Here is a 25,578-nt window from a genome sequence, read left to right as displayed (position 1 = left end):
ATTCGTTTATTTATTAAGTGGCCAATACATTTACTTTTTAGATGGCAAATAAATACATTTAAGCTACATCTTTAAGTCACTCCTAGAACATAATGGTAAGGAAATAAATGTAATGGAAAAGAGGCATAAAAGATGGTATTTAATTTTCTATTTGTCATGGCAAATTTCCTAGTCATCCAAGAATCATATCAAATTATTTAGGTGTACTGTATTGTAAGGAATAGTTATATTACTTAAAAATAAAAGTTTAAAACAAAATGGAAGTTTTGATAAGCAGTCTGGTGCTGATCTAGAGTAACACTACAGCGCAAAAGATTTTTTTCATATTAACAGGTTCTAGAAGAGGGAAGCAAAAGGGTTTTGGGGTGGCTCAGTCAGTCAGTCAGTCGAATGTCTGACTTTGGCTCAGGTGAAGTCATGATCTTGTGATTCCAGGTCCAGCTCTATGCTGACAGCTCAGAACCTGGAGTCTGCTTTGGATTCTGTGTCTACCTCCCTCTGCCTCTTCTCCTCTCACACTCTGTGTCTCTCTCTCTCTCATAAATGAATAAACTTTGAAAAAAAAGTTAAAAAGCAAAAATGAAGAGGGAAGCATGGTACACCATGCAAGGGTGATATGGGAGGAGTGCCTAAGAATTGGGCTCAACCAAGCGGGTGGAAAGTTGGAGTAAAGAAGGCTATTGGTCAAGTGTCTCTGTGGAGAATCAGAGTAGAAGACATAAGCAGAGGGCATGATGGAGTTCATTGGTGCATGTGAATGTCACTAGGTCACAAACTGGAGAGCACAGGAAAGAAAACTATGACAGGAATCAGCCTTATCACACAGTAGCATACTTAGTCAACTGAGCAAACTGTTCGCAGCCTAGCAGCCTATTTGTGGGCATGCTGAGGTATTAGGAAAATATGAAGTTTTAAAAATGAACAACACATAAATCTTCAAAGATTAAACATGTAAAGCAAAAAACAAAAACAAACAACAACAATAAAATTATAATTTGGCTTATTTATAGGTTCCATTGATTGAATTCTTTCATCATTTCAGTGTCAAAGAGACTTTAAAAACAAAGTATCCGGATAGTTTAGCTTTATATTGTTTATGTGCGGGAGGTTTAATTCACTTGCTTTAAACAGGCACAGCTAATGGCTCCTGTAATTAAAGAGATTAATTAAATTTCACTATCATTCATCCAGTTAAAGATTTAAAATGCTGTAAATGTTACTGCTTTCTAATTATTAATTGTATAAACCTTAAAAGGACAATGGTATGTTCAATTTCAAATTATCAAAGTGCTATTCTACTAACAAATGTATGTGACAACTAAGATATTAAATTTGATGATTTAACTTTCACAAAATGTTGGGTATAAAGGAAACATACATTATGTGCACTGTGGGTATGTTTTCTCTATCAAATCATACATTATCTGGTCATTTGCTGTTTCTTACTGACTTCACTATCTACTCAAATACTACCATGTGTAAATCAGAAAACTTTCAATCACAAGATTGTCCTTTAAACAACCTTTCATCTGAACAATTTTGAGAAGGAAATTTTTAAAAGGAAATATATCTTTGTACTGTACTTCCATCTTTGTACTGTAAGTGTTGTAAATACAATATTCAGAAATATAAACCCTACACAATCCTATACTGTTGCCTTCTGCAAGCCTTTTAAAGGTTATTAAGAAACATAGAAGACAACTGCTCATACAAGTTAAGTTGAAAAGTACTTACCCACCTTTCAAACCTCCTTAGTTCCTTTTGCAAGAAGTTTTGATATTCTGCTCTTTGAGAATATCATCTACCTTGCTAAAATATGACTTGTGTATGTAACAGTATGTAAGAATAGACCTACATTTCACTGTGTACTTTGGACATGCATTTTTATAGAAAAAAGGTGGCATTATACAAGAAAAATAAAGATGAGGCCAATACCTGGTATAATTATATACACTTATATAAAGCAGATATTTTTAAATATAGGAGAGTATAGATAATTAATTATTACAATGGATGTGTTCAGGCTTTTTACATTCTGAAGCATTTTATCCATATTAAGTATAAATAAATATACACCTAGAAAATAATTGAATATAAGCAAAGAACTAAAATTAAACAATTTCTCTGGCCCCCTTTATAATTAATAGTGAACTCTAATTAACTAGAACTAAAAAAAATAATTGAGAATTTGAATTATCTGAATTGGTAATTAACATTAGTCAAATAGTGCAGAAAATTAACTATACCAGTAGATTTTTTATACTAGGTTGATTTCTTTTATGTCCACTGACATAAGATGAAATGTCCAATCCATTTATCTTTGTTCATACAATTTTTTATGAGTAAAACATGATATCTTCCCTGCTGTCTTTATTTTCCCCTCTAGTCTTCCACTTTTTTAATCCTCCATCTCAAGTCTATAAAAAACTTTCACTGGTTATTCAGTGTATATCGATCTTGTCCCTCCTGTTTCCACACTCTAACATACCACTCTTTTCTACCCCTACAATGCAATTAATCATCCTAAAAATACAAACGCTAACAACCATACTGATAAGTTCTATAAAAGAGCTCATATATGATTTGATATTAAGAAAGACCTTGTTAATTTCCTGAATTTTCTCTCTAAACAATTGTGACAAGTTATAAACATATAAAAAGGTACAAGTTCAAGAGCTCCACATTTAGAAAGATATCCTGAGGGGTGCTTTAAATTTTTATAGGTCTTTTTAGGGTTACTTTTTTTTATGGTGTGTTTGTTCACTTTGAATGAACTACCAAGATTTGTATTCATTTCTTAGTGCTACCATAACAAAGTCCCACAAACTGAATGACTTAAAACAACATAAATTTATTCTCTCACAGCTGTAGAGGCCAGAAGTCTGAAATAAAAGTGTCAGCAAGGGTGTGCTCCCTCTGAAAGTCCTAGGGGGGAAGCGTTCCTTGATTGGTCTAGTGCCTTCTGGTTGTTTGGAATCTCAGGCATCTCTCAGGTTGCAACATTTCAATCTTGGCCTCTGATGACACATGGCTGTCTTGTCCGTGTGTCTGTGTGTCTGTGTGTTCAAACCTCCCTCCCCTCTTTCTTACAAAGACACAAGTCACTGAATTAGAACCCACTCAGATTAATCCTGTATCATTTCACATTGATGTGATTACATATACAAAAACCGTATTTCCAAATAAGGTCACATCCACAAGAACTGGGAGTTAAGACTTTAACATAGCTTTTTGGGAACGTTATTCAACCCCACTACCCTCTGTCCCCTAATCCATGTCTTTCCCAAAGCAAAATGCCTTTGTAATATTGTGACATCCCCAAAAGTCTTAACTCATTTCAGCACCAACTCTCAGGCCAAAAATCTTATCTTCTAAACCATCTAAATCAGGTATGGTGAGATCTAAGAATAAGCCAACCTGAGGAAAAATTCTCTGTGGACCTGTAAAATTGGGAATAAATTATCTGCTTCCAAAATATAATGGCAGAATAAGGATTGGATATATATTACCATTCCAGAGAGAATACTGGCAGGAAAAAAGGAGACCCTTATCCCAAATAAGTTCAAAACTCAGCAGGGCAAAACCCATTAGATTTCTGTGTGTTAGAATAATCATCTGTGGCTCAATGTCCCCACTTCTCAGTCCTCCACAGTGCCAGCCCTTTTCTCTAAGCCCATGGTGGCAGAATATTAGCAAAACAAACAAACAAACAAACAAACAAACAAACAAAACAACACTTGTCTTGAATACTACTTTAAACAAAGTCATTTCAGACTTAAAATCACTGTACATTATATTAATGTAATTAATATACATTCTCATATATACTATCATGGAATGTTAAATATTTTTTTTAATTTTACCTGTTTTGAGGGAGGGAGATGGGGGAGAGAGAGAGAGAGAGAGAGAGAGAGAGAGAGAAAGAGAGATGGCAAGTGGGAGAGGAAGCAGAGAGAGAGAGGGAAAGAGAGAATCCAAAGCAGTCTCTGTGCTGTCAGTACAGAGCCTGACCCAGGGCCTGATCTCACAAACCATGAGATCACGATCTGAGGAGAAACCAAGTCAGTCACATAACTGACTCCACCCTGGCACCATTTTAAATATATTTTCTTAAAGTTTATTAGAATGTTAAGATCTAATACTATTTATTTTCATGTTATCATCTGTTATTTATATCTTCCTGGTAAAACTAGTAAAATAAATACAAAATTGAATAAGCAACAACAAATAAATAGCAGTAAATTACTTAATAGTTAATTGAATCATATATCTGTGAAAGAGAAAAATATGCAGCCTTTAAATATCATTGAAAATGAGAAAATGATAGGTAAGATAAATTTAGACAAGATAAAGCATAAATCTAAGTACATATGTATTAATGTATAAAGTTTATCCCTGGGTTATGAGAATATGAGTAATTAAAATTTTCTGTATTCAGATTTTTATATTTTGAAATTTATAAACATAATTATGTATTTTACATAGGGAAAGATAATTGTGAATATCCCCTTAATGGCCTTTGCCAGCCCATTAACTGGTCTCTTATTGTAAAGATTGTAAAAGTCTTAAAGACAGTTCCGCTTGTCCAGCCTCTGGTAGCTAGACTTTGTCAGTGTGAACAAGTCATCTCAATGAGAGACAAGGGAAAATACAATAGGCACTTCTGAGAAATACTGTCTTACTTATGAACAGAGAGAGGACAGAAAAGGTAGGAGCTTTTGTGCTGTCTGCCTTCTCCACTTTCTGTCTTAGATGGAGTTTTATGAAATGTGACACCTGCGACAACAGGTCCGGGGCCCTGACATTGAGGAGGTGCTGAATCGCTTCTGGAAATGCACACTGAATTTCCTCCTGGACACCTCCAGACATACTTTTAATTATTAGAGTGACATAAATATTTTTAATAGGACTAAAAATAGAAAAGCTATAATAGCATTTGAGTTCAATTTGGATTACTGCTATTGAATGTCAGAAGTTTCTAATATACTGACTTCGTCATGTAGGAAATTAAAAAATGTAAATAATGTAGACCAAGAGCAGTACCTGAAAAGCTGCTGCTGCTGGCTGTTTATATGATTGAAAATTAATTCAGTAAAATAATATAAAATATTACTGAGATATTTTTACATCTAGGTGATTTCATTAATTGATCCTAATTATTCTCTTAATAAATAATTGAGCCAACAAATGAGATGCTGGGGAATGGAAAACTACCTCTAGAATGCTTTAGTTCCTTTTTTTAAAAGATTATTTATTTTGTGTGTGTGTGTGTGTGACAGAGAGAGAGAGAGAGACAGAGAGAGAGAGAGAGGGAAAGAGGGAGAAAGGGAGAGGGAGGGAGAGAAAGAGAATCTGAGAAGCCAAAGCAGGCTCAATGCTCACAGTGCACAGCCCGACAAAGGGCTCCATCCCATGATCTGTGAGATCATGAACTGAGCCTAAAGCAAGAGCTGGACAATTAACCAATTGAGCCACCTAGGTGCTCCTTTCATCACTGCATATTAAAAAATAACTAAACTACCCATCTGGGATGCCCGGGTGGCTCAGGTGGTTAAGCATCTGACTCTGACTCAGGTTGTGATCTCACAGTTGGTGGGTTTGAGTCCTACATTGGGCTCTGTGTTGACAGCTCAGAGCCTGGAGCCTGCTTCAGATTCTGTGTCTCCTTCTCTCACTGCCCCTCCCCTGCTAATGCTCTGTTTCTCTCTGTCTCTCAAAGATTAATAAACATTAAAAATTGTTTTTTAAAAAACTATCCACTTACTACACAATTCAGTGAGAAGTTTTAAGTAAATATATTTTCCTCTAGCATTAGGAACAACTCAGTTCTCATTATTAAGTTTTTACCGCATTTTCTCTAATGACATTAATTCATTTTCTGCTCAGTCATTATACATTTATTTTGAACACTTCTGATGTACTAAACATTTCACATGTCGCTATAATAAAAATATAAGAAAAGTGGCAAAGATGCCTGCTCTTAGAGAATTTATACTCTAGAAGATAAATGATGCAATTTATATTGTTAACTAATTGCAAATAGAATCTGTGCTTTGAAGATGCATGAGAACAAGGCTTGAGAAGAAGGAGGAGGGCTTCCCTTAGTTAAAGGGTCAAGATAGACAACTGCCTGCACACAGCACTCAATACTGTCAGGTAAATAAAAGACTAAAGCTGAGAACTAAAAATGAGTGTGGTTATATAGATAAGTAAGTAAAGGTAGATTGGAGAAGAGAGTTTGCAGCAGAGAAGGAAGTTATGGATGGGAAGGCCATTGCAGTGTGTGTATGATGAAGGAGGTGGAAGAATGATGGCATCCAAAGCTTTCTGAATAAAAGAGTCCAGAAAATGTAGGAACTTTTAAGCAATGGGAAGATTCCAAAGGAATATTTACCATGGCACTAATAGGCTCAGATATTTTCATACGACTTATCAGTCTGGTATATTCCTTATGGAAGACAAAATGAAGAAAGTCAAACTCATTTAATGAGAGAAGATTAAATATATCATAAACCCTTGACATTATAACAGTGGCTTGCTCAACCAGTATAACACACACACACACACACACACACACACACACACACACACAAAATGAAGATAAGAAAATTATTTGATACAGCTGATTCAATATAGAAAGTGAACATGAGGGGCATTTTAAAAGTCACTCTTCGATTTCTGGATAAAGGAAAAGGATGGATGGAGGTCATGTTTATGGTTAAATAGTAAGGCTCTTGAACTAACCAATGTTGGTAGGAAAGATCACACACTCAACATTGAATGAGTAAGTTTGAAGTGTCTGTGTGACATCAAAGTATAGGTAATGGATACTTAATTTGACCTTCAAGATTGGATTGGAGGGAAGAGGCTTGAAGGTCAGTGATTCAAGGTATTAACTAAAGTCATTGATGGAAAATATAAACAGAGAGATCGTAACTTTAAAAACAGGACTTGAGAGAATTCAGACATATCAAATAACTGGTAAGAAGTGCCAGGCATTAAAGAACTGATGTAAAATGGCCAGAGACATAGAGAAGTATTTTTGTTCATTTACTTATGCTTGCAAAGTAGGGATTGTTTGTTTATAGGTTAAGCACTTTTGGTAACATGCTGAACATAAAAATCAGGTTGTAATGAGCTAAAGTGTAAGTAGGCATATTAGTTAGAGTCCAGAGAAACAGAATCAATGGGATATATAGAAAGCTATATAAAAAGACATTTATTATGGGGGGTTGGCTTATGTATATATGAACCCTGAGAAGTTCCACAGTCTGCTGTCGTTTAGCTGGAGACCTAGGAAAGCTGGTGGTATATTTCCAGTCCAAACCTAAAGGTCTAAAAATCAGAAAAACTGATAGTATAAGTCCTGGTCTGAACCTGAAGGCCCAGGAATGAGGAGAAGCAATGTAGAAGGTCAGGAAAAGATGGATGTCCAAGAACAAGGAGAAAGCAAATTTATCTTTCCTCCACTTTTTATTTTTTATTTATTTTTAATTTTTTTAATGTTTATTTACTTTTGAGAAAGAGACAGAGCATAAGCAGGGGAGGGCAGAGTGCAAGGGAGACAAAGAATCTAAAACAAACAGACTCCAGGCTCTGAGCTGTCAGCACAGAGCCCAATGCAGAACTCAAACTCACAACTACAAAATCATGACCTGAGCTGAAGTCAGACATTTAATGGACTGAGCCACCCAGGCTCCTATTTCCTCCACTTTTGAATTTTATTCAGACCTTCAACAGATTGGATGGTGTCCACCCACACTGGCCAGGGCAATTTTCTTTACTCAGTCTACAGATTCAAATGCTTATTTTTTTTCTGGAAGCACCCTCACAGACACACCCAAAATGATGTTTTACCACCTATCTGGATAATTAACCCAGTCAAGTTGACACAGAAAATTAAACATCATAATGGGGGAGTGAGAAAAGGAAGTTCATGAATTTAACAAACTTAAAAAAAGTTTACCTTTGAATTGGAAAAAGGAGTAAGACATAACTAGAGGAAAATGTAGAAGTGATGTACAGATTGTGTTTTATTCCCTTTCTTTCTTTCTTCTTTCTTTCTTTCTTTCTTAAGGGAGAGAGAGGGAGAGAGAGAGAGTCCCTGTGAGTAGGGGAGAGGGGAAGAAGGGAAGAGAGGGAGAGGGGAAGGGGGGAAGAGAGAAAATCTCAAGCAGGCGCCGCACTCAGCATAGAGCCTATGAACTTGGGATTATGTCCTGAGCTGAAATCAAGAGTCAGACACACAACCAACTGAGCCACCCACACGCACCTGTTTTATTTTTAAATAAGAGGGGCTAAAGCATGTGTACAGGCTGATGGGAAGAATCCAGCAGATATTATATTCCAGTAGACCCCCTGGGTTGCCAGCTACCTGTAGGCAGTGACCCTCCTCTCCAACACTGTGTCAACAATAGAATAATACTCACAAGTGAATTTTCAATGGAAGGGAGGAAGGAAGGAAAGCAGGCACAAGATTTTTAGGAAGACTTGGAAAGGTTGACAGTTCTTCCTTAGAGGAGTTCTTCCTAGTAGAGATACAAGTAGAGTAGTCAATTTTGTAGATGGTAGCTGAGCGTAGTGCTATCTTTATTTATGAAATAAAAGGCAGGACTATACACTAACTGGGAGGGGGGGTGGGTTAGGACATCAAAAGTAGAACCAACCCACAAGAGGAAAGTAGTAGGATTGACAAGCAGTATTGGAAAAGCCTGGTAGAAATCTATGATCATGAAATATGTAAGAAGGATTAAACGGTATTGATGTATGTTAACAGCAGCCACAATTAAAATGGAGTCACTGTTTAAGTGATCTGTGTGTGACCTTTGAATAAGAATTCTGATACAGTGATTGTTTCTGATATGTGGCTGCTGTTTATATCTGTAATCCACGTCCTGCCTGCAATTCTGCTTCAAACTTGCTCTCATTCAAATAATTATATGTAAATATATCTTCTTCTCCCAGATGAAAAATTTAAATAAAATATCTTATTCACATAAATGACTGCAGGTCCAAATATATTGCTTCTGTTACTGTAGCAGGTGTCCAGTCAGTTCATCTGCACTGAGCCTGCCTCCAGGAAATGACATTTCTGAAGTCTGGAACAAGAGGCTGAGATGCATCCAAAATATCCCTAATTGTGACCTTTTCATCCTCTTATTCTCAAGTCTGCTAGTCTTTATGAGCCACGTACCCTGGGGATGCCTAAAAGTCTAATAACTATGGTGAAATTCTTAAGAATTGTTCCCATTTTAAAAATCTAAAAAAAAAATGTAAAAACTTCAAAAGGCTCTTCTCCCCTTAGTACTGCTTCTGAGAACTCTGTCCGGCAGCTGATCAGTCAGACCACAACCTCCCTGACCGATATTAGGCAGCACCAGGATCGATGTTAGATAAAATATTTACAATGTTAGCAGTCTACATTGAGCAAGTTAGCACTTAAATCTATATGTTTATTTTATTAATGAAGACACAATTATTTAAAAAACACCCTGCATAGAAAAGAGCTAACAACACATTAAAATTGCCAAGTACTTTTATTGAGTCAATAATTTTTAGTATTGTTTGTAAAAGACACTGGCTTTGATGTAGAATTAATCTGTTTCTCTACTTGTCATTGCTTGAATACTACACACTATGTTACATACTTGTGTATAATAAGCCTAAACCTATTATTAAACACCAAACTCTTATACAGAAGACAGCCTCACTTGTTTTTAGGCCTGAAATCAGATTGCTTGAACATGTAAGTACACAAATGTTTGTTGAATCCAACTGAATGATAAAGTCACTGACTGCTCTAGGCCAGCCACTGTGTTAAAGGTGAAGGTTACAGAGATAAACACCTTCCCAAATCCCAATCGCATAACAGGCACAGACAGACAATAGTAAATGAAACTGCAGATGGATGGTCAGTTGCAGAAGAGGGGTTATGGAAATCAACAAAGAAGAAATTAAATCAAGTAGCTTTTGTAGAACGGAAAGTCACTCACTTCTCAATCTGGGGGCATTACGGACAAAGTAAGTGGTATATGCCAAACTGCAGAAGGTAGGAGAGCAGGGCTGCTGAGGGAAAGATTCCCAGGATTGTACTTATGGTACATAAAGTAGGAAAAACGCAGTGGAAGTGGTAGTTAATGGGGGCACCTGGGTGGCTCAGTAGGTTAAGCATCAGACTTTGGCTCAGGTCATGATCTCCTGCTTCCATGAGTTCCACCCCTGCATGGGGCTCCATGCTGACAGCTTGGAGCCTGGAGTCTGTTTCTGATTCTGTTTCCCTCTCTCTATGCCTCTTCCCTTCCCCTTCATGTGCATTCTCTCTCTCTCTCTCTCTCTCTCTCTCTCCTTCTCTCTCTCTCTCTCTCTCTCGGATACAAATAAACATTAAAAATTAAAAAAAAAGAACTGTTAATCAATAAAAAAAAAAAGCAAGTAATGGTTACCAGTGGCCTCTAAGTATCATGCTGAGAAGCTTATGCTGAATTTAGTTCCCCCAATTCTCAGGGGAGGTGGGTGGGCATCTATTAGACATTTAGGGCTGTCATAACAAAACACCACCAACTGAGTGGCCTCAAACAACAGAAACTTATTGCCTCCCATTTCTGGAAGCTGCTAGTCTGAAATCAGGATGCCGGATGTCAGCAGTGTTAATTCCTTCTAAGGGCAGTAGATAATTAAATACAGCAGTAAAAACATAGTGAAAGGTGAGATCACAAAGGACAGTTTTTAAATGAGAAGAGAAAGGAAGAGGGCCATGGAAAGCACATTCATGGGTACACAGAGGACTATAGAGGAAGAGAATTGGGACACAGACATAAAGCATCCTATGTGGGGAGAAGCTGATGTTGGCTAATGCTTATGAACCAAAATAGGGAGGACTGGGGAGAAAAGACAAATAATCATTAATCTCACAATTAATGGACTATTCATGGTCTTTATTGCTTTTAATAGATAGACCAAAATGGTACTAACTTTGGAAGGAGGTGCTGTGTTAAGAAAAGACATTTTAAGAATGCGAAACACAAGACTGCAATTTATAGGAAGACAGAGACTTTGACACTATGGGATAGTGGATGGAGTGCATTGGTCTCCATTAGAAAGAAGGAACCCATTTGTATTTGGAGGGGAAGGTGTAAATATGTGTGGGTATTAAGATAAATTAGCTACTGGGGGAAGAGTGAAGAGTTGGGAGAAATGGACACCTGAACATCATTCTTTGCTCTTTAAGTCTGTTAGAGAAAGGTATGACACCTATTGGGCAGCATCTTACAGACTCTCCTCGCCTTCCTGCCATCCACCTCTGCGGTTACTTAAGGCTGGAGCCTCCTGGGGTGCTGCACAGGTAGAGGCTTTTATATCTTAGCACAAAGAGCCACCAGAGCCGTTGGGATATTTCCTCTTCTCAGACAGTCAGTTTCATTAACTTTTATAACCTAAAGTTAACATACAAATTCCTTTGGTAGAGGTTTCTAGTTGTTATTTCTCCATAAACATGAATTTATAAACAAAACTGCTAGAAACATATTAAAATACCTCTGACTGGGACACCTGGGTGGCTCAGTTGATTAAGTGTTCAACTTCAGCCCAGGTCATGATCTCACAGTTTGTGGGTTTCAGCCCCATGTGGGGCTCTGTGCTGACAGCTCAGAGCCTGGAAAATTCACTGTCTCCCTCTCTCTCTCTCGCTCTCTCTCGCTCTCTCTCTCTCGCTCTCTCTCGCTCTCTCTCTTGCTCACTCTCTCTCTCTCTTGCTCTCTCTCTCTCAGCCTCTTTCCTGCTTGTGCTCTTTCTGTCTCTCAAAAATAAATAAACATTAAGAAATAAATAAAATACCTCCTACTCCTTTTATAATGTGAAACTAGAATAACTGCTAATCTGGATGTGAATGTAGAGAAAGTAAGTGGCTTTAATGTTTACTTATTTTTGAGACAGAGAGAGAGAGAGAGAGAGACAGACAGACAGACAGAGAGACAGAGAGAGACAGAGAGAGACACACACAGAAGCAAAAGCAGGCTCCAGGCTCCAAGCTGTCAGCATAGAGCCCAAAGTGGGGCTTGAACTCATGAACCATGAGATCATGACCTGAGCAAAACTGGACACTTAACTGACTGAGCCACCCAGGTGCCCCAAAGTAAATGGCTTTAAGGCAGACACATTTGTGTCTGTATTTCATTTTAGCCTACATAATTCCTATCAGTAATTATATGTAAAATTTTAATTTTATAGTATATAGAAGCATTTATGTAATCCTTCCATTTGATTCACAGTAAGAGTAGTTGAATACGTTGAAGAAAATGAATAAAATATATGTCATGATATATATGTAATTTACAAAACAATGTAAAATGTTCTCTGTCCATCATGTTGTTCCGCTTTAGAAACAATGACACCTACTGATAATAAAATCAACTACATGAGTCATTGAGTAATTTTAGTTTGAAGAAAAAATATATTTAATTAAAAATATTTTCAAATGGCTAGATATTTCTCCATTTCCAAAAGTGAATTTAACAATTATTTACTCATTCATGGATACTGTGTTATTTAATTTAGGATTAAAGTGTGGAAGTTTTCATCAAGATTGTATTGATGTTTGTAAACTGGTTTAGATTCAGACTCTTTAGATTTTCTAAGGCATCGATAAAACTTTCTTAAAATAAAATTCTGCAAAAACTGAAAGGGACCGATAAAATTCTGGTTTGCTACAATACAAGGATATACGAATAAACATTCAATCTTTTATGCATATGAAATCATTCCTCTTATAGGAACTCAACACTAAATGTATTTAATGTATACCTTTCTTCAAATATGGACTTTCTTCCCAGAAAAATGTCTATAATGTACATGTAAAAATTATTATAAATCTCTGTTAGTAAAACTAAGATGAAAATACCTCAGATTTAATGATCTATGAGGAGAAATGCTTCAAGCTTTGGCCTGACCCTGGAGGAAAACATAGCAGGCTCCCTGGGTAGTCTATTTATAGAGTCATACTTGGTGTCATAACCCCTACTCAGTTGCGGCTGTCATTACCCATTAGCTGCTGCACATAAGTGTCTGCAATTGTATATAAATTGAATCTTTGTAAATTGAATGGCTATAAAATAAACAGGAGATATTATGAAGACTTTTAGTAGGCTGATAAAGCTGTTCATAAAATTAGCACCTGCTACTTCACGTACTCTCCATATTCACACTTTTTTTTTTCAAATTCATATATATTTGATACTTTGAGCTCAACTGCAGGTCCTTACCATGGCAAGAATGCTACATAAACAGTCTTGACATTATACAAGATTCTTGATACTTTAAAGAAATGCAAGGTATTCTTTAGAAACAATAAGAATTCTTACTTTTTTTTTTGTATAGAGTATAGTTAGCATATTATCAAAAGCATAGACCATAACACTTACTTTCTCTCTCTCTCTCTCTCTCTCTCTCTCTCTCTCTCTCTCTCTCTTCTTAGGATAGATGATTTTTTTAATTTTTTTTTAATGTTTTATTTTTGATACAGAGAGAGACAGAGCATGAGAGGGGGAGGGGCAGAGAGAGAAGGAGACACAGAACCGGAAGCAGCCTCCAGGCTCTGAGCTGGCTGTCAGCATACAGCCCGACGCGGGGCTCGAACCCACGAACGTGAGATCTGACCTGAGCCCAAGCCGGAGGCTTAACCGACTGAGCCACCCAGGTGCCCCAGGATAGACGATATTTTCAAAGAAACTCTAAAAACCAGCTAGGCCAGGATCTGGAGATAAAAATAAAAGCTTGGCATCAAAAACTCATTGGGTGTGTATTCAAAAGCATTGCCAGAGCAGTGCTTCCTGAACATTCACGTGCAGAAGAATCACCTGGGGGCGAGTTAGAGTGAAGGTGGGGGCGGAGCCCGCGATTCTAAACCACCACAAGCTCTAAGGTAGAGCTGGTTCTGGCCACCTGAGTACACCACAGCAGGCAGCTTAGTAGGGGGGGTCCCTTTCATCTCTGGACTAGATGTGTACATTCCTGGAAAATAATAAATTTTCACAACTATTCAAAAACAAATATGGCTTTAAAAATCAAAACATCACAGATACTATTAAAAACAAAATTAAAAAAATACTAAGGCTGAATCTGACACATATAAGAAGAAAAAAAAACCCTGTTCTCAAAAAATAGAATATTTTATTCACTGTTGTGATTTATTTCAGGTGTAAGGAATAGGAATGTAAAAGCAGAGTCAAAATTACGCATCAATCCTTTTTAAAGATAGGCAAACATTTCTGCATTCTCAGAAAAACAGTGAATGAAGGACTAGTGACACATTACCGTTGAAAAAGACAGTAATTCACTTATCCTGCCCTTGGGCTCTTCTATCCAGTGCTCTTTACGTTAATGGCAAAACAGAAAGATGAGCTGAGCCAATCACACACAGAACAGTGATGTGGTGGCAGTTTCAACAGTCCAGAACTCCCCCCAAAGTCTCAGATTTCCTTTGCATTCACCAAATATAACTTCCAGAAAGAGAAGAGCATGATCAAGCCTCTAAACCATTCCAGATACATTCTCATGAAGTAGTAAACAAAATTACTGAACACCAAATGTAGACAAAAATAGCAGAACACTGACCCCCAGTCCTCTTTAATTTCTTGTAGATTGTGGAGTCAGGTGATGCACAAATGTTTAGACCTGAGAGGGAGAGCGATGCCTCTGGACTTTCACTGGGCTTTCACTGCTGCAAGCAGATTTATTTTTATAGGTGTTACGACAGATCACCTTCTCATTTAACTTGGCCAAATGTAGGCAAGCAATGGAGCTTAATGCTATAGGAACATGTCATTAAATTGATTTTTAAGCTCAGATTGCTTTTAAAAGTTATCAAAGCCTGGGGCAAGTGGTTTGTTTATCTCTAGAGAGAAGAAAATGACTGAATAGAAATAAGGAAAAAGTAAAGGAGACACATGAAGATGGCTGAACTGAAGCTAGTTTTCTGTTAGCAACCACTAAAGGGACACATTTTTCTTTGTCTGGGCTAAGTTAGCACTCAGAGGCCAAACTGATTTGAGAGAAGAGGAGATATACAGTCATTGATTTTTTTTTAAAAAGTGATTCAAACTTTCCATAGACTTATTAAAACTGTAAGAATCCTTAGAGAACACGTAGTTCACTCTACTTAGTTTTTAGATGAGCAAAAGGTATTTAGAAATACATGGCAATTCTGATGACAACATCCCCCAATCCCTTTACCACCATTCTCTGGACACCAAGCTCACACACACACACACACACACACACACACACACACACACCACACACACACACACACACACACACACGCACACGCACACACACAGAAAAATTATGTGGTGCTAAAATTTCATTATTTTTTCAAAATTAATGTATTACACATAGAGCCTCCATTATCCCTAAATTATTCCAAGTATAACTTAGTATTAATGACATTTATTTGTCCCCATCTGATACCAAACAGATTCTCAGACCTATTTTAAAAGTAGAAAAAATTAATGTTTTGGTAGTCTTCATTGAATTTCTTAGTAGTAAGTTACTTTTTTAAAAGGAATCATAGGGTTTCTGAATTTATTTTAAAAGCTCTCTTATTCAGAATGAGCTATTTATTTTAGGGTTTGTATTCAAACTGTACATTCAAACTTTTAAGCACCTCTTCAAGGTTAGAATAAATATATAATTGGTACTCAGTCCATATTTTCCATAATCATAGAATTTTAAACTTGGACAAAACAAATCTTAGAGTATCTATACCTTGCAGATTTGTATTCTTCGCTATTTGAAATTACAAAGTTAAAAAAATGATATCCTGAAACTCTATTTCAAACAGTAAGTTTAAATTCAGTTTTAGATTTAAGAAACAATAGGGGCACCTAGGATGGCTAGTTGGTTAAGCATCCTACTTTGGTTCCGGTAATGATCTCAAAGCTCATGAGTTCCAGCCCCATGTTGGGCTATGTGCTGACAGCTTAGAGCCTAGGCCCTGTTTGGGATTCTGTGTCTCCCTCTTTCTCTGCCCCTCTCCTGCTCATACTCTGTCTCTCTTTCCTTCAAATATAAATAAACATTAAAAAAAGAAAAAAAAAGAAATAACAATAAGCAAGGAAGACAGAGGCGATGAACAGGAGGAGCATTGAGGAGTTTTTGGACAATACTCTGAAGCCATAATGATGGTAACATGTCTGTATACATTTTCCAAGTCCTTAAAATATGCAACACCAAGGGTACACCCTTCTGTACACCATGGACTTTGGGTGAAAATGATGTGGTAATGTATGTAGGTTTATCAAACACAACAAATTTACTACCTTGGTGGGGAATGTTGACAATGGGGAAGGTAATGCATGTGTGGGAGTCACGTCCTTTCAATTTTACTATCAACCTAAAACTGCTCTAAAAAATAAAGCTTTCTTTCCTCGCCATCTTCTTGTTTTCAATGAGCAGAAAAGAAAATAATTAAATGTATTAGAAAGGTAATACCTTTGGGGGGAAAATACTTTTTGGCAATGTGTTATAACATAAGGCACTGACCTTGGTTTAAAATCTACTTTTGGTTTGAAATATACTAAAATATTGAGAGTCCACTGAAAAATCAGAATTGAAGTAGATACTTTCTTGGCTTTGTAGAATACACAGCACCCACTATTTGTATTATAGACTTTAAATGAGTGTTTGTTGAATGAATAACCCTCTATTAATTTCTCATTAAAAACTTAAATTCAAATGACTTGAAGAAATAATTAATATTTACTAGTTATCATTGTTATATAAATGGCTATAGTAAGAGGTACAATTGCTTTCTGCTAGATGGAAGTGAGAATTTTCACAAACTACAGTGGAGTCTGAATCTTTTTCTTTTTGGAAGTTTGTCAAATCTTTTAATCTTTTTAGTATTAAAAGTATTACTGACTCTTAAAGAAAAAGATCATCAGAAGTGAATATTTTGACACTCCTGGTCAGGGAAGAAGGAAAAAGACTGCATTCATTCCCAGCCTAAGTTTTAAACCAAAACAATAAAAATGCCAGGATGATTGAAGTATTTGTACTGACGATTAAAGAGTATAATTAGAATGAAGAAGCCAAAGTAGCTGAGTCTAGGAAATGAGAACAGGAATGTGTTAGTGTGGGGATCTTTAGACTTTGAGGATGAACAGAATTTGGTCATAAATAAGCTATGAATTAGGTGACATAAGTCCATCTTATGAAGAAGACATTATTGGCAGTCTATGTCTTTGTATTCTGTGACTTAATATATCCTCAAGACCTGGTCAGATGAAACATGGAAGTATGCATCTAATAATGATTTAGCATTCAAAATCAAAATTTAAAGAGTAAATATTCTTTGTCATTACATTCCTAAGACTGATTTTCTAGTTTCGCTTTTGTTTCTACATTGTTTTTCCACATTTTTGATCAGTACCATGAGGAAGGCAAAATATAAGCAAAATACTGTTCCATAAATTAAAAAAATACCTTAGCACTTTATTTAAAGTATATGAAAGTGAATCAGCATTGTGATTTTTTTATAGTACAGATGGCATTTTTAAAAGTATTTCATCTAATATTTTCTATTGATTCATTCTTTGTTTTCTATTAATGATATAAAGTTCAGAAATAAACACTAAAGGCATAGTCTAGTGTTGGTAAACTAGTTGTATCTTTTAAGTATCTTTCCATATCCTTGTTTCTAACTATCTTAACCCTATTTCATTAAAAATTCAGTTTAAGATTGTATCAGATCATTTCTTCTAATTTTTTCTCCCTTTTTTGTCTTATTCCAAACTTTCTTCTATCTCATTCTGATTATTTCTCTGGAACTAGGTATTTTTACTCCTAATCCCCGTTGAATTTGCTAGGTTTTGTTTGTTTTAAGGACACCATGGCTAACCAAAAATCTCTTTCTCAAGAGAATTTTCTACTCTCTATCCACTGAAATTCTACTCATGTCTTCCACATTCTCTCGCATGGTAGATCACAGAAGGGGCTGGTGGGTGGCTCAGTCATCTAAAGGTTTGACTTCAGCTCAGGTCATGATCTCATAGTTCACAAGTTCAAGCCCTGCACTGGGTTCTGTGCTGACAGCTCAGAGCCTGGAGCCCACTTCAGATTCTGTGTCTCTCTGTCTCTCTGCCTCTCCCCTCCTTTCCCCTGCTCACACTCTGTCTTCCTCTCTTTCAAAAATAAATAAACATTAAAAGAATTAGATCACAGAAGCGGACAAATTCTTTGGCTCTCCTTCTATCAAGGAGTGACTCTGTGTCTACCTTGCGATTTGTTTTGACCTATAGAAACATGGTAGAAGACACACTGTTTAACATACAAAGATGAGCCTGAAGAGGTCTGCAGCATTCACTATCACCACTTGGGAAGCTCTCCCTCGAAAGCTAAACACTACTTTAAAAGTTTGATTCTCTTAGGAACACCATGAAATGAGCAAGCCAAAGATAGCCACATAGTTGGGGAAGAGGAAAAATGGATGCATGCCAAGGTGCCTAGGCATGTGAAATTCAAGGAGATTACTTCAAAGGTATTATAGCCTAGCAGAGAGAATTACAGAGAAACAAAAACAAAGCACTAAATGGATAGGAGAAAATTTAAGTGGCAGAAATCTTATGTTAATAAATCAGCATTCAATAGAGAATAAATAGACTAGTAAACTTACAGTGTACCCAGGGTTAATATTGATCTTGTTTTCTAATAAATATCTTTAGTTCTGTCTTATAAACTAGAACTTAAGTTTCAACATATACTTTAATTATATTTTCAGATTCCTATTTTAGCCCTTTAACATTCTCTGTCACTTCCCTATTGTTTATAAACTAAATAGAAACTCTAATATCACAACAGGATCTATTCAGTTATATTTGCATCTATCTATTTACTCATGTCTTCTCCATAAGATTATAAAATCATCAAGAAGGATCATGCCTTATTTATTTTTGTGTCCTCATTAACTAGTAAAATGCTGAACACAAAATTAATCTGATCGACTATGTTTGAATGAATGAATTAAAGAATCTTATATAACTCATATATTGTATACTGTTAGAGAGGTTAGCTGGGTAACTTATAAAAGGAATAAATTCAATAGTCATTATTTTGTTAAATATACTAATCATAATTATTCTAGGTAATTTGCAGAAACATGAAATGCATGCTTTCATTTCTAGAAACCTACCTTAAAATTAATCATAAACCCATCGAGTCTGAAATTTCTTATTAACTGACTTAATTGTAGTCACTTCACTCGCTTTACATTAAAAGAAAGTATTTAAAACAATTCATTACCTTTTATCAACCAGACAAAATCTTGAATGCAGTTACTTTCCTCCCACATTAATATCCCTGGAGTATATAAAATAAAAGGTAACAATAATCTTGAATTCATGCAAACACCTGTGAATCTTGAATTCACATAAACACCTTTATATACTACTGAAAGATGTAAATCTCTAAATTGTGGAATGAAACAGTATGAAATAAATTTACACACTTCAGGAAATACATTTTTAAAGTACTTCAGAAAGTCTCTATGGTACATGAATTTGGACATACACTTTCTGTAGATAAGCACTTAATTATTCTCTCTAATTATTCTTTTGCTACAATACAGAAAAGCATTGCTTCTAAGGGATTTCTAAAATGTACCTTTTTCCCAATCATTTGTTCACCAAATAATTTTTCATTTTGACACCTCTTTTTCCTATACATCATTTTTAAAAGTCAAATTTTTGATCCTAAAACAGTAGGTCACATCCCTAAAAAGAATGTTTCTTTTTGTCATAAAATTCCCATTATCTATTATCTAAAATTCTTCTATTTAAAATTCCATGCTTATGTTAGCTGAACAAGATTTTTTATTAAAATCAGACACCCTCTAAAGAGAAAAAAAAAGTCTTATAGGTATTCACCCTATATATTTAATTGGGAATGAATTTTTTTTAGTATTGATTTATTTACAGAAAGAGAGAGAGAGGTTGAGAGAGAGAGAGGTTGTGCGCACAGGAGTAGGGTAAAGGCAGAGAGAGGGGGAAAGAGTTCTCTCTCTGTGTTGTCGGTGCAGGGCCCCACAGGGGACTCCATCCCACAAAACACAGATTCATGACTTTAGATGAAATCAAGAGTCAGACACTCAACCAAATGAACCACCCAAGTGCCCCTAGGAGTGAAATTTCTAAGTCAGCTGGTTGTGAACTCAAGTCATCCTTGAAAAAGGAGTGGTAATATTTTATAGAAAGAGAAAAGTTGCAGAGGTAATCATGGCTCATGAAACACCTCAGAGAAAGGCAAAAACTGTTGGTGTTGGTGAGTGTTGGAGTTTGCAATAGTATGTAGAGAACTAACAAGCAAGTAATTTTGCATAGAGAATTAGAAGGGTTCAAGTTGATATCAGAAGTCTTAAGTGAATGTTTCTTTACCACTTATTGCATGATGTGGGGTAAAATGCTTTAATCTCTCTGAGTTAATTTTTCTATCAGCAAGTGTTGAGAAGACTAATTCAGAGTGTTGAGCAGAGAATTTATTTTGAAGGTTCAGGAGACAGTATTAGAAAACTTTACAATATACACAAATACTTGATATCATAACTGCGATAATTCATCTAGGGCTATCCCTGAATGTCTGTAAGTGAGAATCTTGAATCCTACAGGGTAAAGAATAGGTTTAGGTAGTTCTTTGCACAATATGCATAATCAGACACTTTATAATCACTTGATTATGTTATTAATTATACTGTCTACTGAAAATACAGTAAATTTATCTATTTGTCCTTATTTTTTGAAATGAAAAAAGATATTAAAGCCTAAGTAGGAATTTTTAATCAAAACAGTATTTATATTTATCTGTATTTAAATAGAGCACACAGAAGGAAGCTCTTAATCAGACTAAAAATAAATTTAGTATTGATTTGAGTCCCTAACTTTCTTACACTTACTAATCAAAGCACAATGTAACCTATTTAAAGATTTTTAGGGCAATATGTCCTAAAACTATAATTTGGCCATAGTAGACAAAAATGAAATCAACTGCAGTTCAATAATTTTAAAATACCAAGTGCATAATATTATTTTTCAGATAACTAAAAAAACCATTGATTTTTGAGCATTTCTTCATGAGTACTTTAGAAGTTTAGATAGCTTACTCACAATTCAACTCACTTAGAAAACAGTAAATTATAGGAATCCCCAAATCTGTGATTTTTAAAATATTCTGAAATTTATTTTAGGAATATATAAATTACATTTTTAAAACATGGCTTTTTTTGAAAGCATTGAAATAAACACACAAGTAATCTACTATTATTTAGTTGTCTGATATAGAGTAACCCAATTTTACTGTTTTTGACTTGGGGGTAATTTTCATATCCAAAATTTACAAAAAGTAGAAGATAAAGTTCTTTATTTATCATTATTTTTCATTCTAATAGGTCATGATATTTCTCACTGCTCTATCTCTAGTGTTACTGGTCTAGACCAAACAGTGCCCCATCAACTTGACCAACTAAGTTCCAGACCATACTGCCTCTTTTTTACTACAATACTGCATCATTTAATTCATTCATCACTTATTCATAAAAAAAAAATCAAATTTGATCATGTCACCTCTTGAATGTCTCTGCAAAGCATAGAGGACATATTCTAAATTATCCAAAAATTAAGATTTTCATAATCTTTCATTAGGCTACTATTCTGAAGCTCACTACTAATCACTTTACTTCCCCATGTCTGTATTAGTTTAATTGATAACTACCATGAACTAATTCCACGGGCATGCCATGTGTTTTCACACTTTTGTGTTTATCACATCTTTGTAAAAGAAGAACGTCCTATGTCTAAAATGTCTGATTTCAATTCTCCTCAAATATAAACACAGATGTTCTTGCCCTACCTGACTCATCTTCCCCAGGAAAACTTAATATTTTACATATATATATGTATATATACTATATGCTCACACAACATATGCTATGCATACATACATATAAAATATTAACATTTCCTCCTTGACTATCCTATATCACATATAGAATGTTTGATACTTGTACCAACTATGTGTTGATTGCCTCAATTAGGGCTTTAAGAAAAATCTCACCACAAATGACAGTAATGTTAAAGAACAATCCAAGAACAGTTAAAATCAAAACTCTCATTCAGAGATAAATGAACACTTGCCAAAGATTTTACTCCTTAACTACTTTAACTCCTTAACTAATGGAAGAATCACTGAGATGTTACTACTGCCTCATAGTAGAATTCAAAGTATCATATGTATTTAGATCTTGCAGCAGAGCAAAATGAATTTACAAATAATTAGAAAACTGACTTTTTCCAACTAAAGGGCATACATTTTCCATATCTATAAACAAGATTATACGCATTGTTATCTAATAGCATAGAGTTGAAATGGTTCAAAGACAAGTTAATCTTGAAAGTTGATGATCTGGAAAGAGGAACAGACATTAAATAATTATTATTTTACTTTGCCCATTTTCAAATATCTCACAATTTTGTCTAAGAGGGTTGAACAAAGCTTATATTTTACAAAAAAGTATGCATTAAAATCATTTTAAAAATAGGGAGGGAAATTATGCTCTACTAGTATCTAACTGACCCTTATCAGCTCTGTGCTAACGGCTGAGTACTTTTTGAGATGTCCAAATGATGTTACTAAAGCATAACAGTTATTTGGAAAAATTCTTTAGTGAATTTATTTCTAATAGATGATGATTAATGCTATGGCCAACAGAAAGCAAACAATAGGTCATTCCCATGAAAAGTAGCAAATTTCCTGGGGCACCTGAGTGGCTCAGTAGGTTAAGTGTCTGATTCTTGATTTCAGCTCAGGTCATGATCTCAGGGTTCCGTGAGTTCAAGCACTGTGTTGGGCTCTGCGCTAACAGAGCAGACCCTGCTTGGGATTCTTTCTCTCTCTCTTTCTCCCTCTCTCTCCCCCTTCCCTACTCACTCTCTCTACATTTCTCCCAGGGTAAATAAACAAACTTAAAAAAAGGGATCATACTGAAAAAAGTGACAAATTCATTTTTAAATGAAATTAATTGAAATCTTCTTTCTTGTTTTGGAATAAGGGAGTTAATATATCAAATTAAGCAATGATGAATAGAAGAGAAAATACTAAAAGTATCATAAATTCATGAATATATGTACTTACTTGTGTTTCCAGGGACATCTCGGTCATGTCATATATATATATATATATATGATATGTGTATATACATGTATATGTATAGGTTTGAACTACTTAAACTTTGTAAATAAGTAGTATTTAATAATAAAACTAAACTTGCAGAATAGTTTAAAATTATAAACACATCATATACCTTCTATGTTATTCTACATTCTATATATTATAGTAATAATGCTAGAAGATAAGGTATTTTCTATATTGACTTTATATTAGCCACCTGTCCCCTTACAAGATTTCTTACATAAAATAAAACTTCTTAAATTCTTGTTTAACTTACTGTTTATTTTTTGATCAAACTCTGCATCTGGTAGAGTTTGTGAGCTAAATATATTATTAAGGGAATTATTAGGATAAGTTATCTTGCATATTAATGGATTTAGTTGTTGTATCCAGAATTTGTATTGAACTAAGCTCTCAGGAAAAAAAATAATGTACAGTCTTTTCTTTCAGAGTTGTTGGGATTATGTTGCTCTGAGGATGTGAATCTGGACAAATTAATATTGATGTTTAACAGGAGTTGACTAACATTAATGCTATGTTTAGTATGTATCACCATGGATAGAAATGCTTTCCATATCATTATATTCTATTCTCACAACCTCCTTTGGGCATGCAAAGAGCCCTCTTTTCTAAATGAGAAAAATGAGACTCTAAGAGATCAAGTATATCTTCCAAGGCAAAACAGGTAGTGGATGTCCAACCAAGATAAAGCCCACGACCAATTTCATACTCAAGTAGGAGGTAAAGGTGCTTAGAACTTTTGACACAAGAGAAAGCCTATATGCTTGTTACTGTTCAGAGTACATCATAAAGGGATTTGGTTTTGCATATTCAAATTTGAGAAGAGCTGAAAATTAATACATTAATTAAAGATGGAAATCTTCAAATCAGCCTAATATAATGTGACATAAAATAGCAAACACCAAGAAAGCAGAAAGATATTAGTTAAAATTTAAAATAGATACATTATAAGCGTTTTAAATTATTCAGATAATAGTAAATGAGGAGAGTTATTAGACAACAATGCAAAACAATGACTGACTTAGTGGATTGCAGGTGATGGTGAACCCTCTAAGAGTGGAAAACTGTATACCTCTATCTGGAGAGGCGGGACAACAAAATATCTGAACTGGGTTCCAGGAAGATTTGCTGTTAAGCCACTCCTTTCTCTGTCTGTTTTGACTTCCCTGCTTCCAGATCCAGCCCTGAAAGTAGGGAAGAGTGGACCAGTAAAGAGTTGAAGAGTGCAAATTTGACTCCCAGCTGTGGCTAGAAGGCTGTTAGTTTCAGTCCTGGTTTGGCCAATGCTGGTATGCCCATTCCCATAATGCTTCCTAGATTAGTCAGTGAGCAGTCAGGAAACATGGCATCTTCAAATGGGGTAACTAGAATTTGACAAAGGGAGTGCTTTGGGCAGAGAACTACCAAGCTCCCAGAGACAGTATAATACTCCAGGCATGAAGGGGCAAAAAGTTGGGAGGGAACATCTGAAACTGGGCTTGCAAAAGTTCAACTTCTCTTTTCAGTGATAAAACTGTTATATGGGAAGGAGCTATATGGCAAAAGACAAGAAATCTGAATAGAGCAAAACAGCTGTTCATACAGGTGGGCTGTAACTTACATAGGCATGTAGCACACGTCTAGATGTTTCTTTTTTTGTCTCAAGGGCACTTATTCCTCAGGAACAAGAGTGCGATGTGTCTTGATCTAGGTGGTGCCACTACCCTGCTCTTTGTGCTCATTTGATATTTCTCACCTCAAGAGTTCTCCTATTAGCCTTCCTCTACCATCCTAGCCCTACTCTTAAAAAAAATCTACTCCTACCTGCAGAGAAAGAAGAATCACTTTCGTTGAACAAAAGGGCACAAAATAACAACAGCTAGTGTTTTATGCCAGGCACCTTGTCCTCTGAAAATACTAGGTTCATCTCTATTTTAGTAGGAGAAAAGACTTTAAAAAATTAACTATACTAGTTTCCCAGGATTTTATCAAAACTGTTAAAAGAGTGATTTTACATAAGCAATATTTCCAAATAAATATTTAAAAATTATTTTCACATTTTGTAAAAATGAGCTAACCGACTCAATATCCAACTAAACTGATCTGTACAATGTCATTTCTCTATGTCTTTTGAAAAAAAAAGTCTAAAGAAAACAACCCTATAATAATACACAGCATTTACATTATATCCTTCAGACTTTTTTTTTTAATATGCTCCTGATTCTGTGGCACACAATTGGGTATCTGTAGGATGAACTCAGATTCTGATATGTAGCCAATAGAGGACAAAAGTGCCCAATTTATGGGCCACATAAAGATATCACCTTCTCCACTGGTTCATTTGGAATTCACCTTGTAGCTTAGTTGCAC

General features: G+C 35.4%; 1 long non-coding RNA gene across 1 annotated transcript; it reads right to left on the bottom strand.

Annotated features, from left to right (window-relative positions):
- Positions 1-1,073: 1,073 nt before the first annotated feature.
- Positions 1,074-24,861, bottom strand: LOC115292477. Its single transcript, XR_003909018.1, has 3 exons — positions 24,830-24,861; positions 19,294-19,350; positions 1,074-1,147 (listed from the first exon to the last, which is right to left on the bottom strand). It is a non-coding gene; the product is annotated as an uncharacterized LOC115292477 (long non-coding RNA).
- Positions 24,862-25,578: the final 717 nt, after the last annotated feature.

The sequence above is a fragment of the Suricata suricatta genome, chromosome 5 (assembly GCF_006229205.1).
Source record: "Suricata suricatta isolate VVHF042 chromosome 5, meerkat_22Aug2017_6uvM2_HiC, whole genome shotgun sequence".
In the NCBI taxonomy this organism is placed as follows: domain Eukaryota; kingdom Metazoa; phylum Chordata; class Mammalia; order Carnivora; family Herpestidae; genus Suricata; species Suricata suricatta.
The sequence above is the reverse complement of the archived record's forward strand: the minus strand, read 5'-3'. Positions and strand labels throughout refer to the sequence as shown.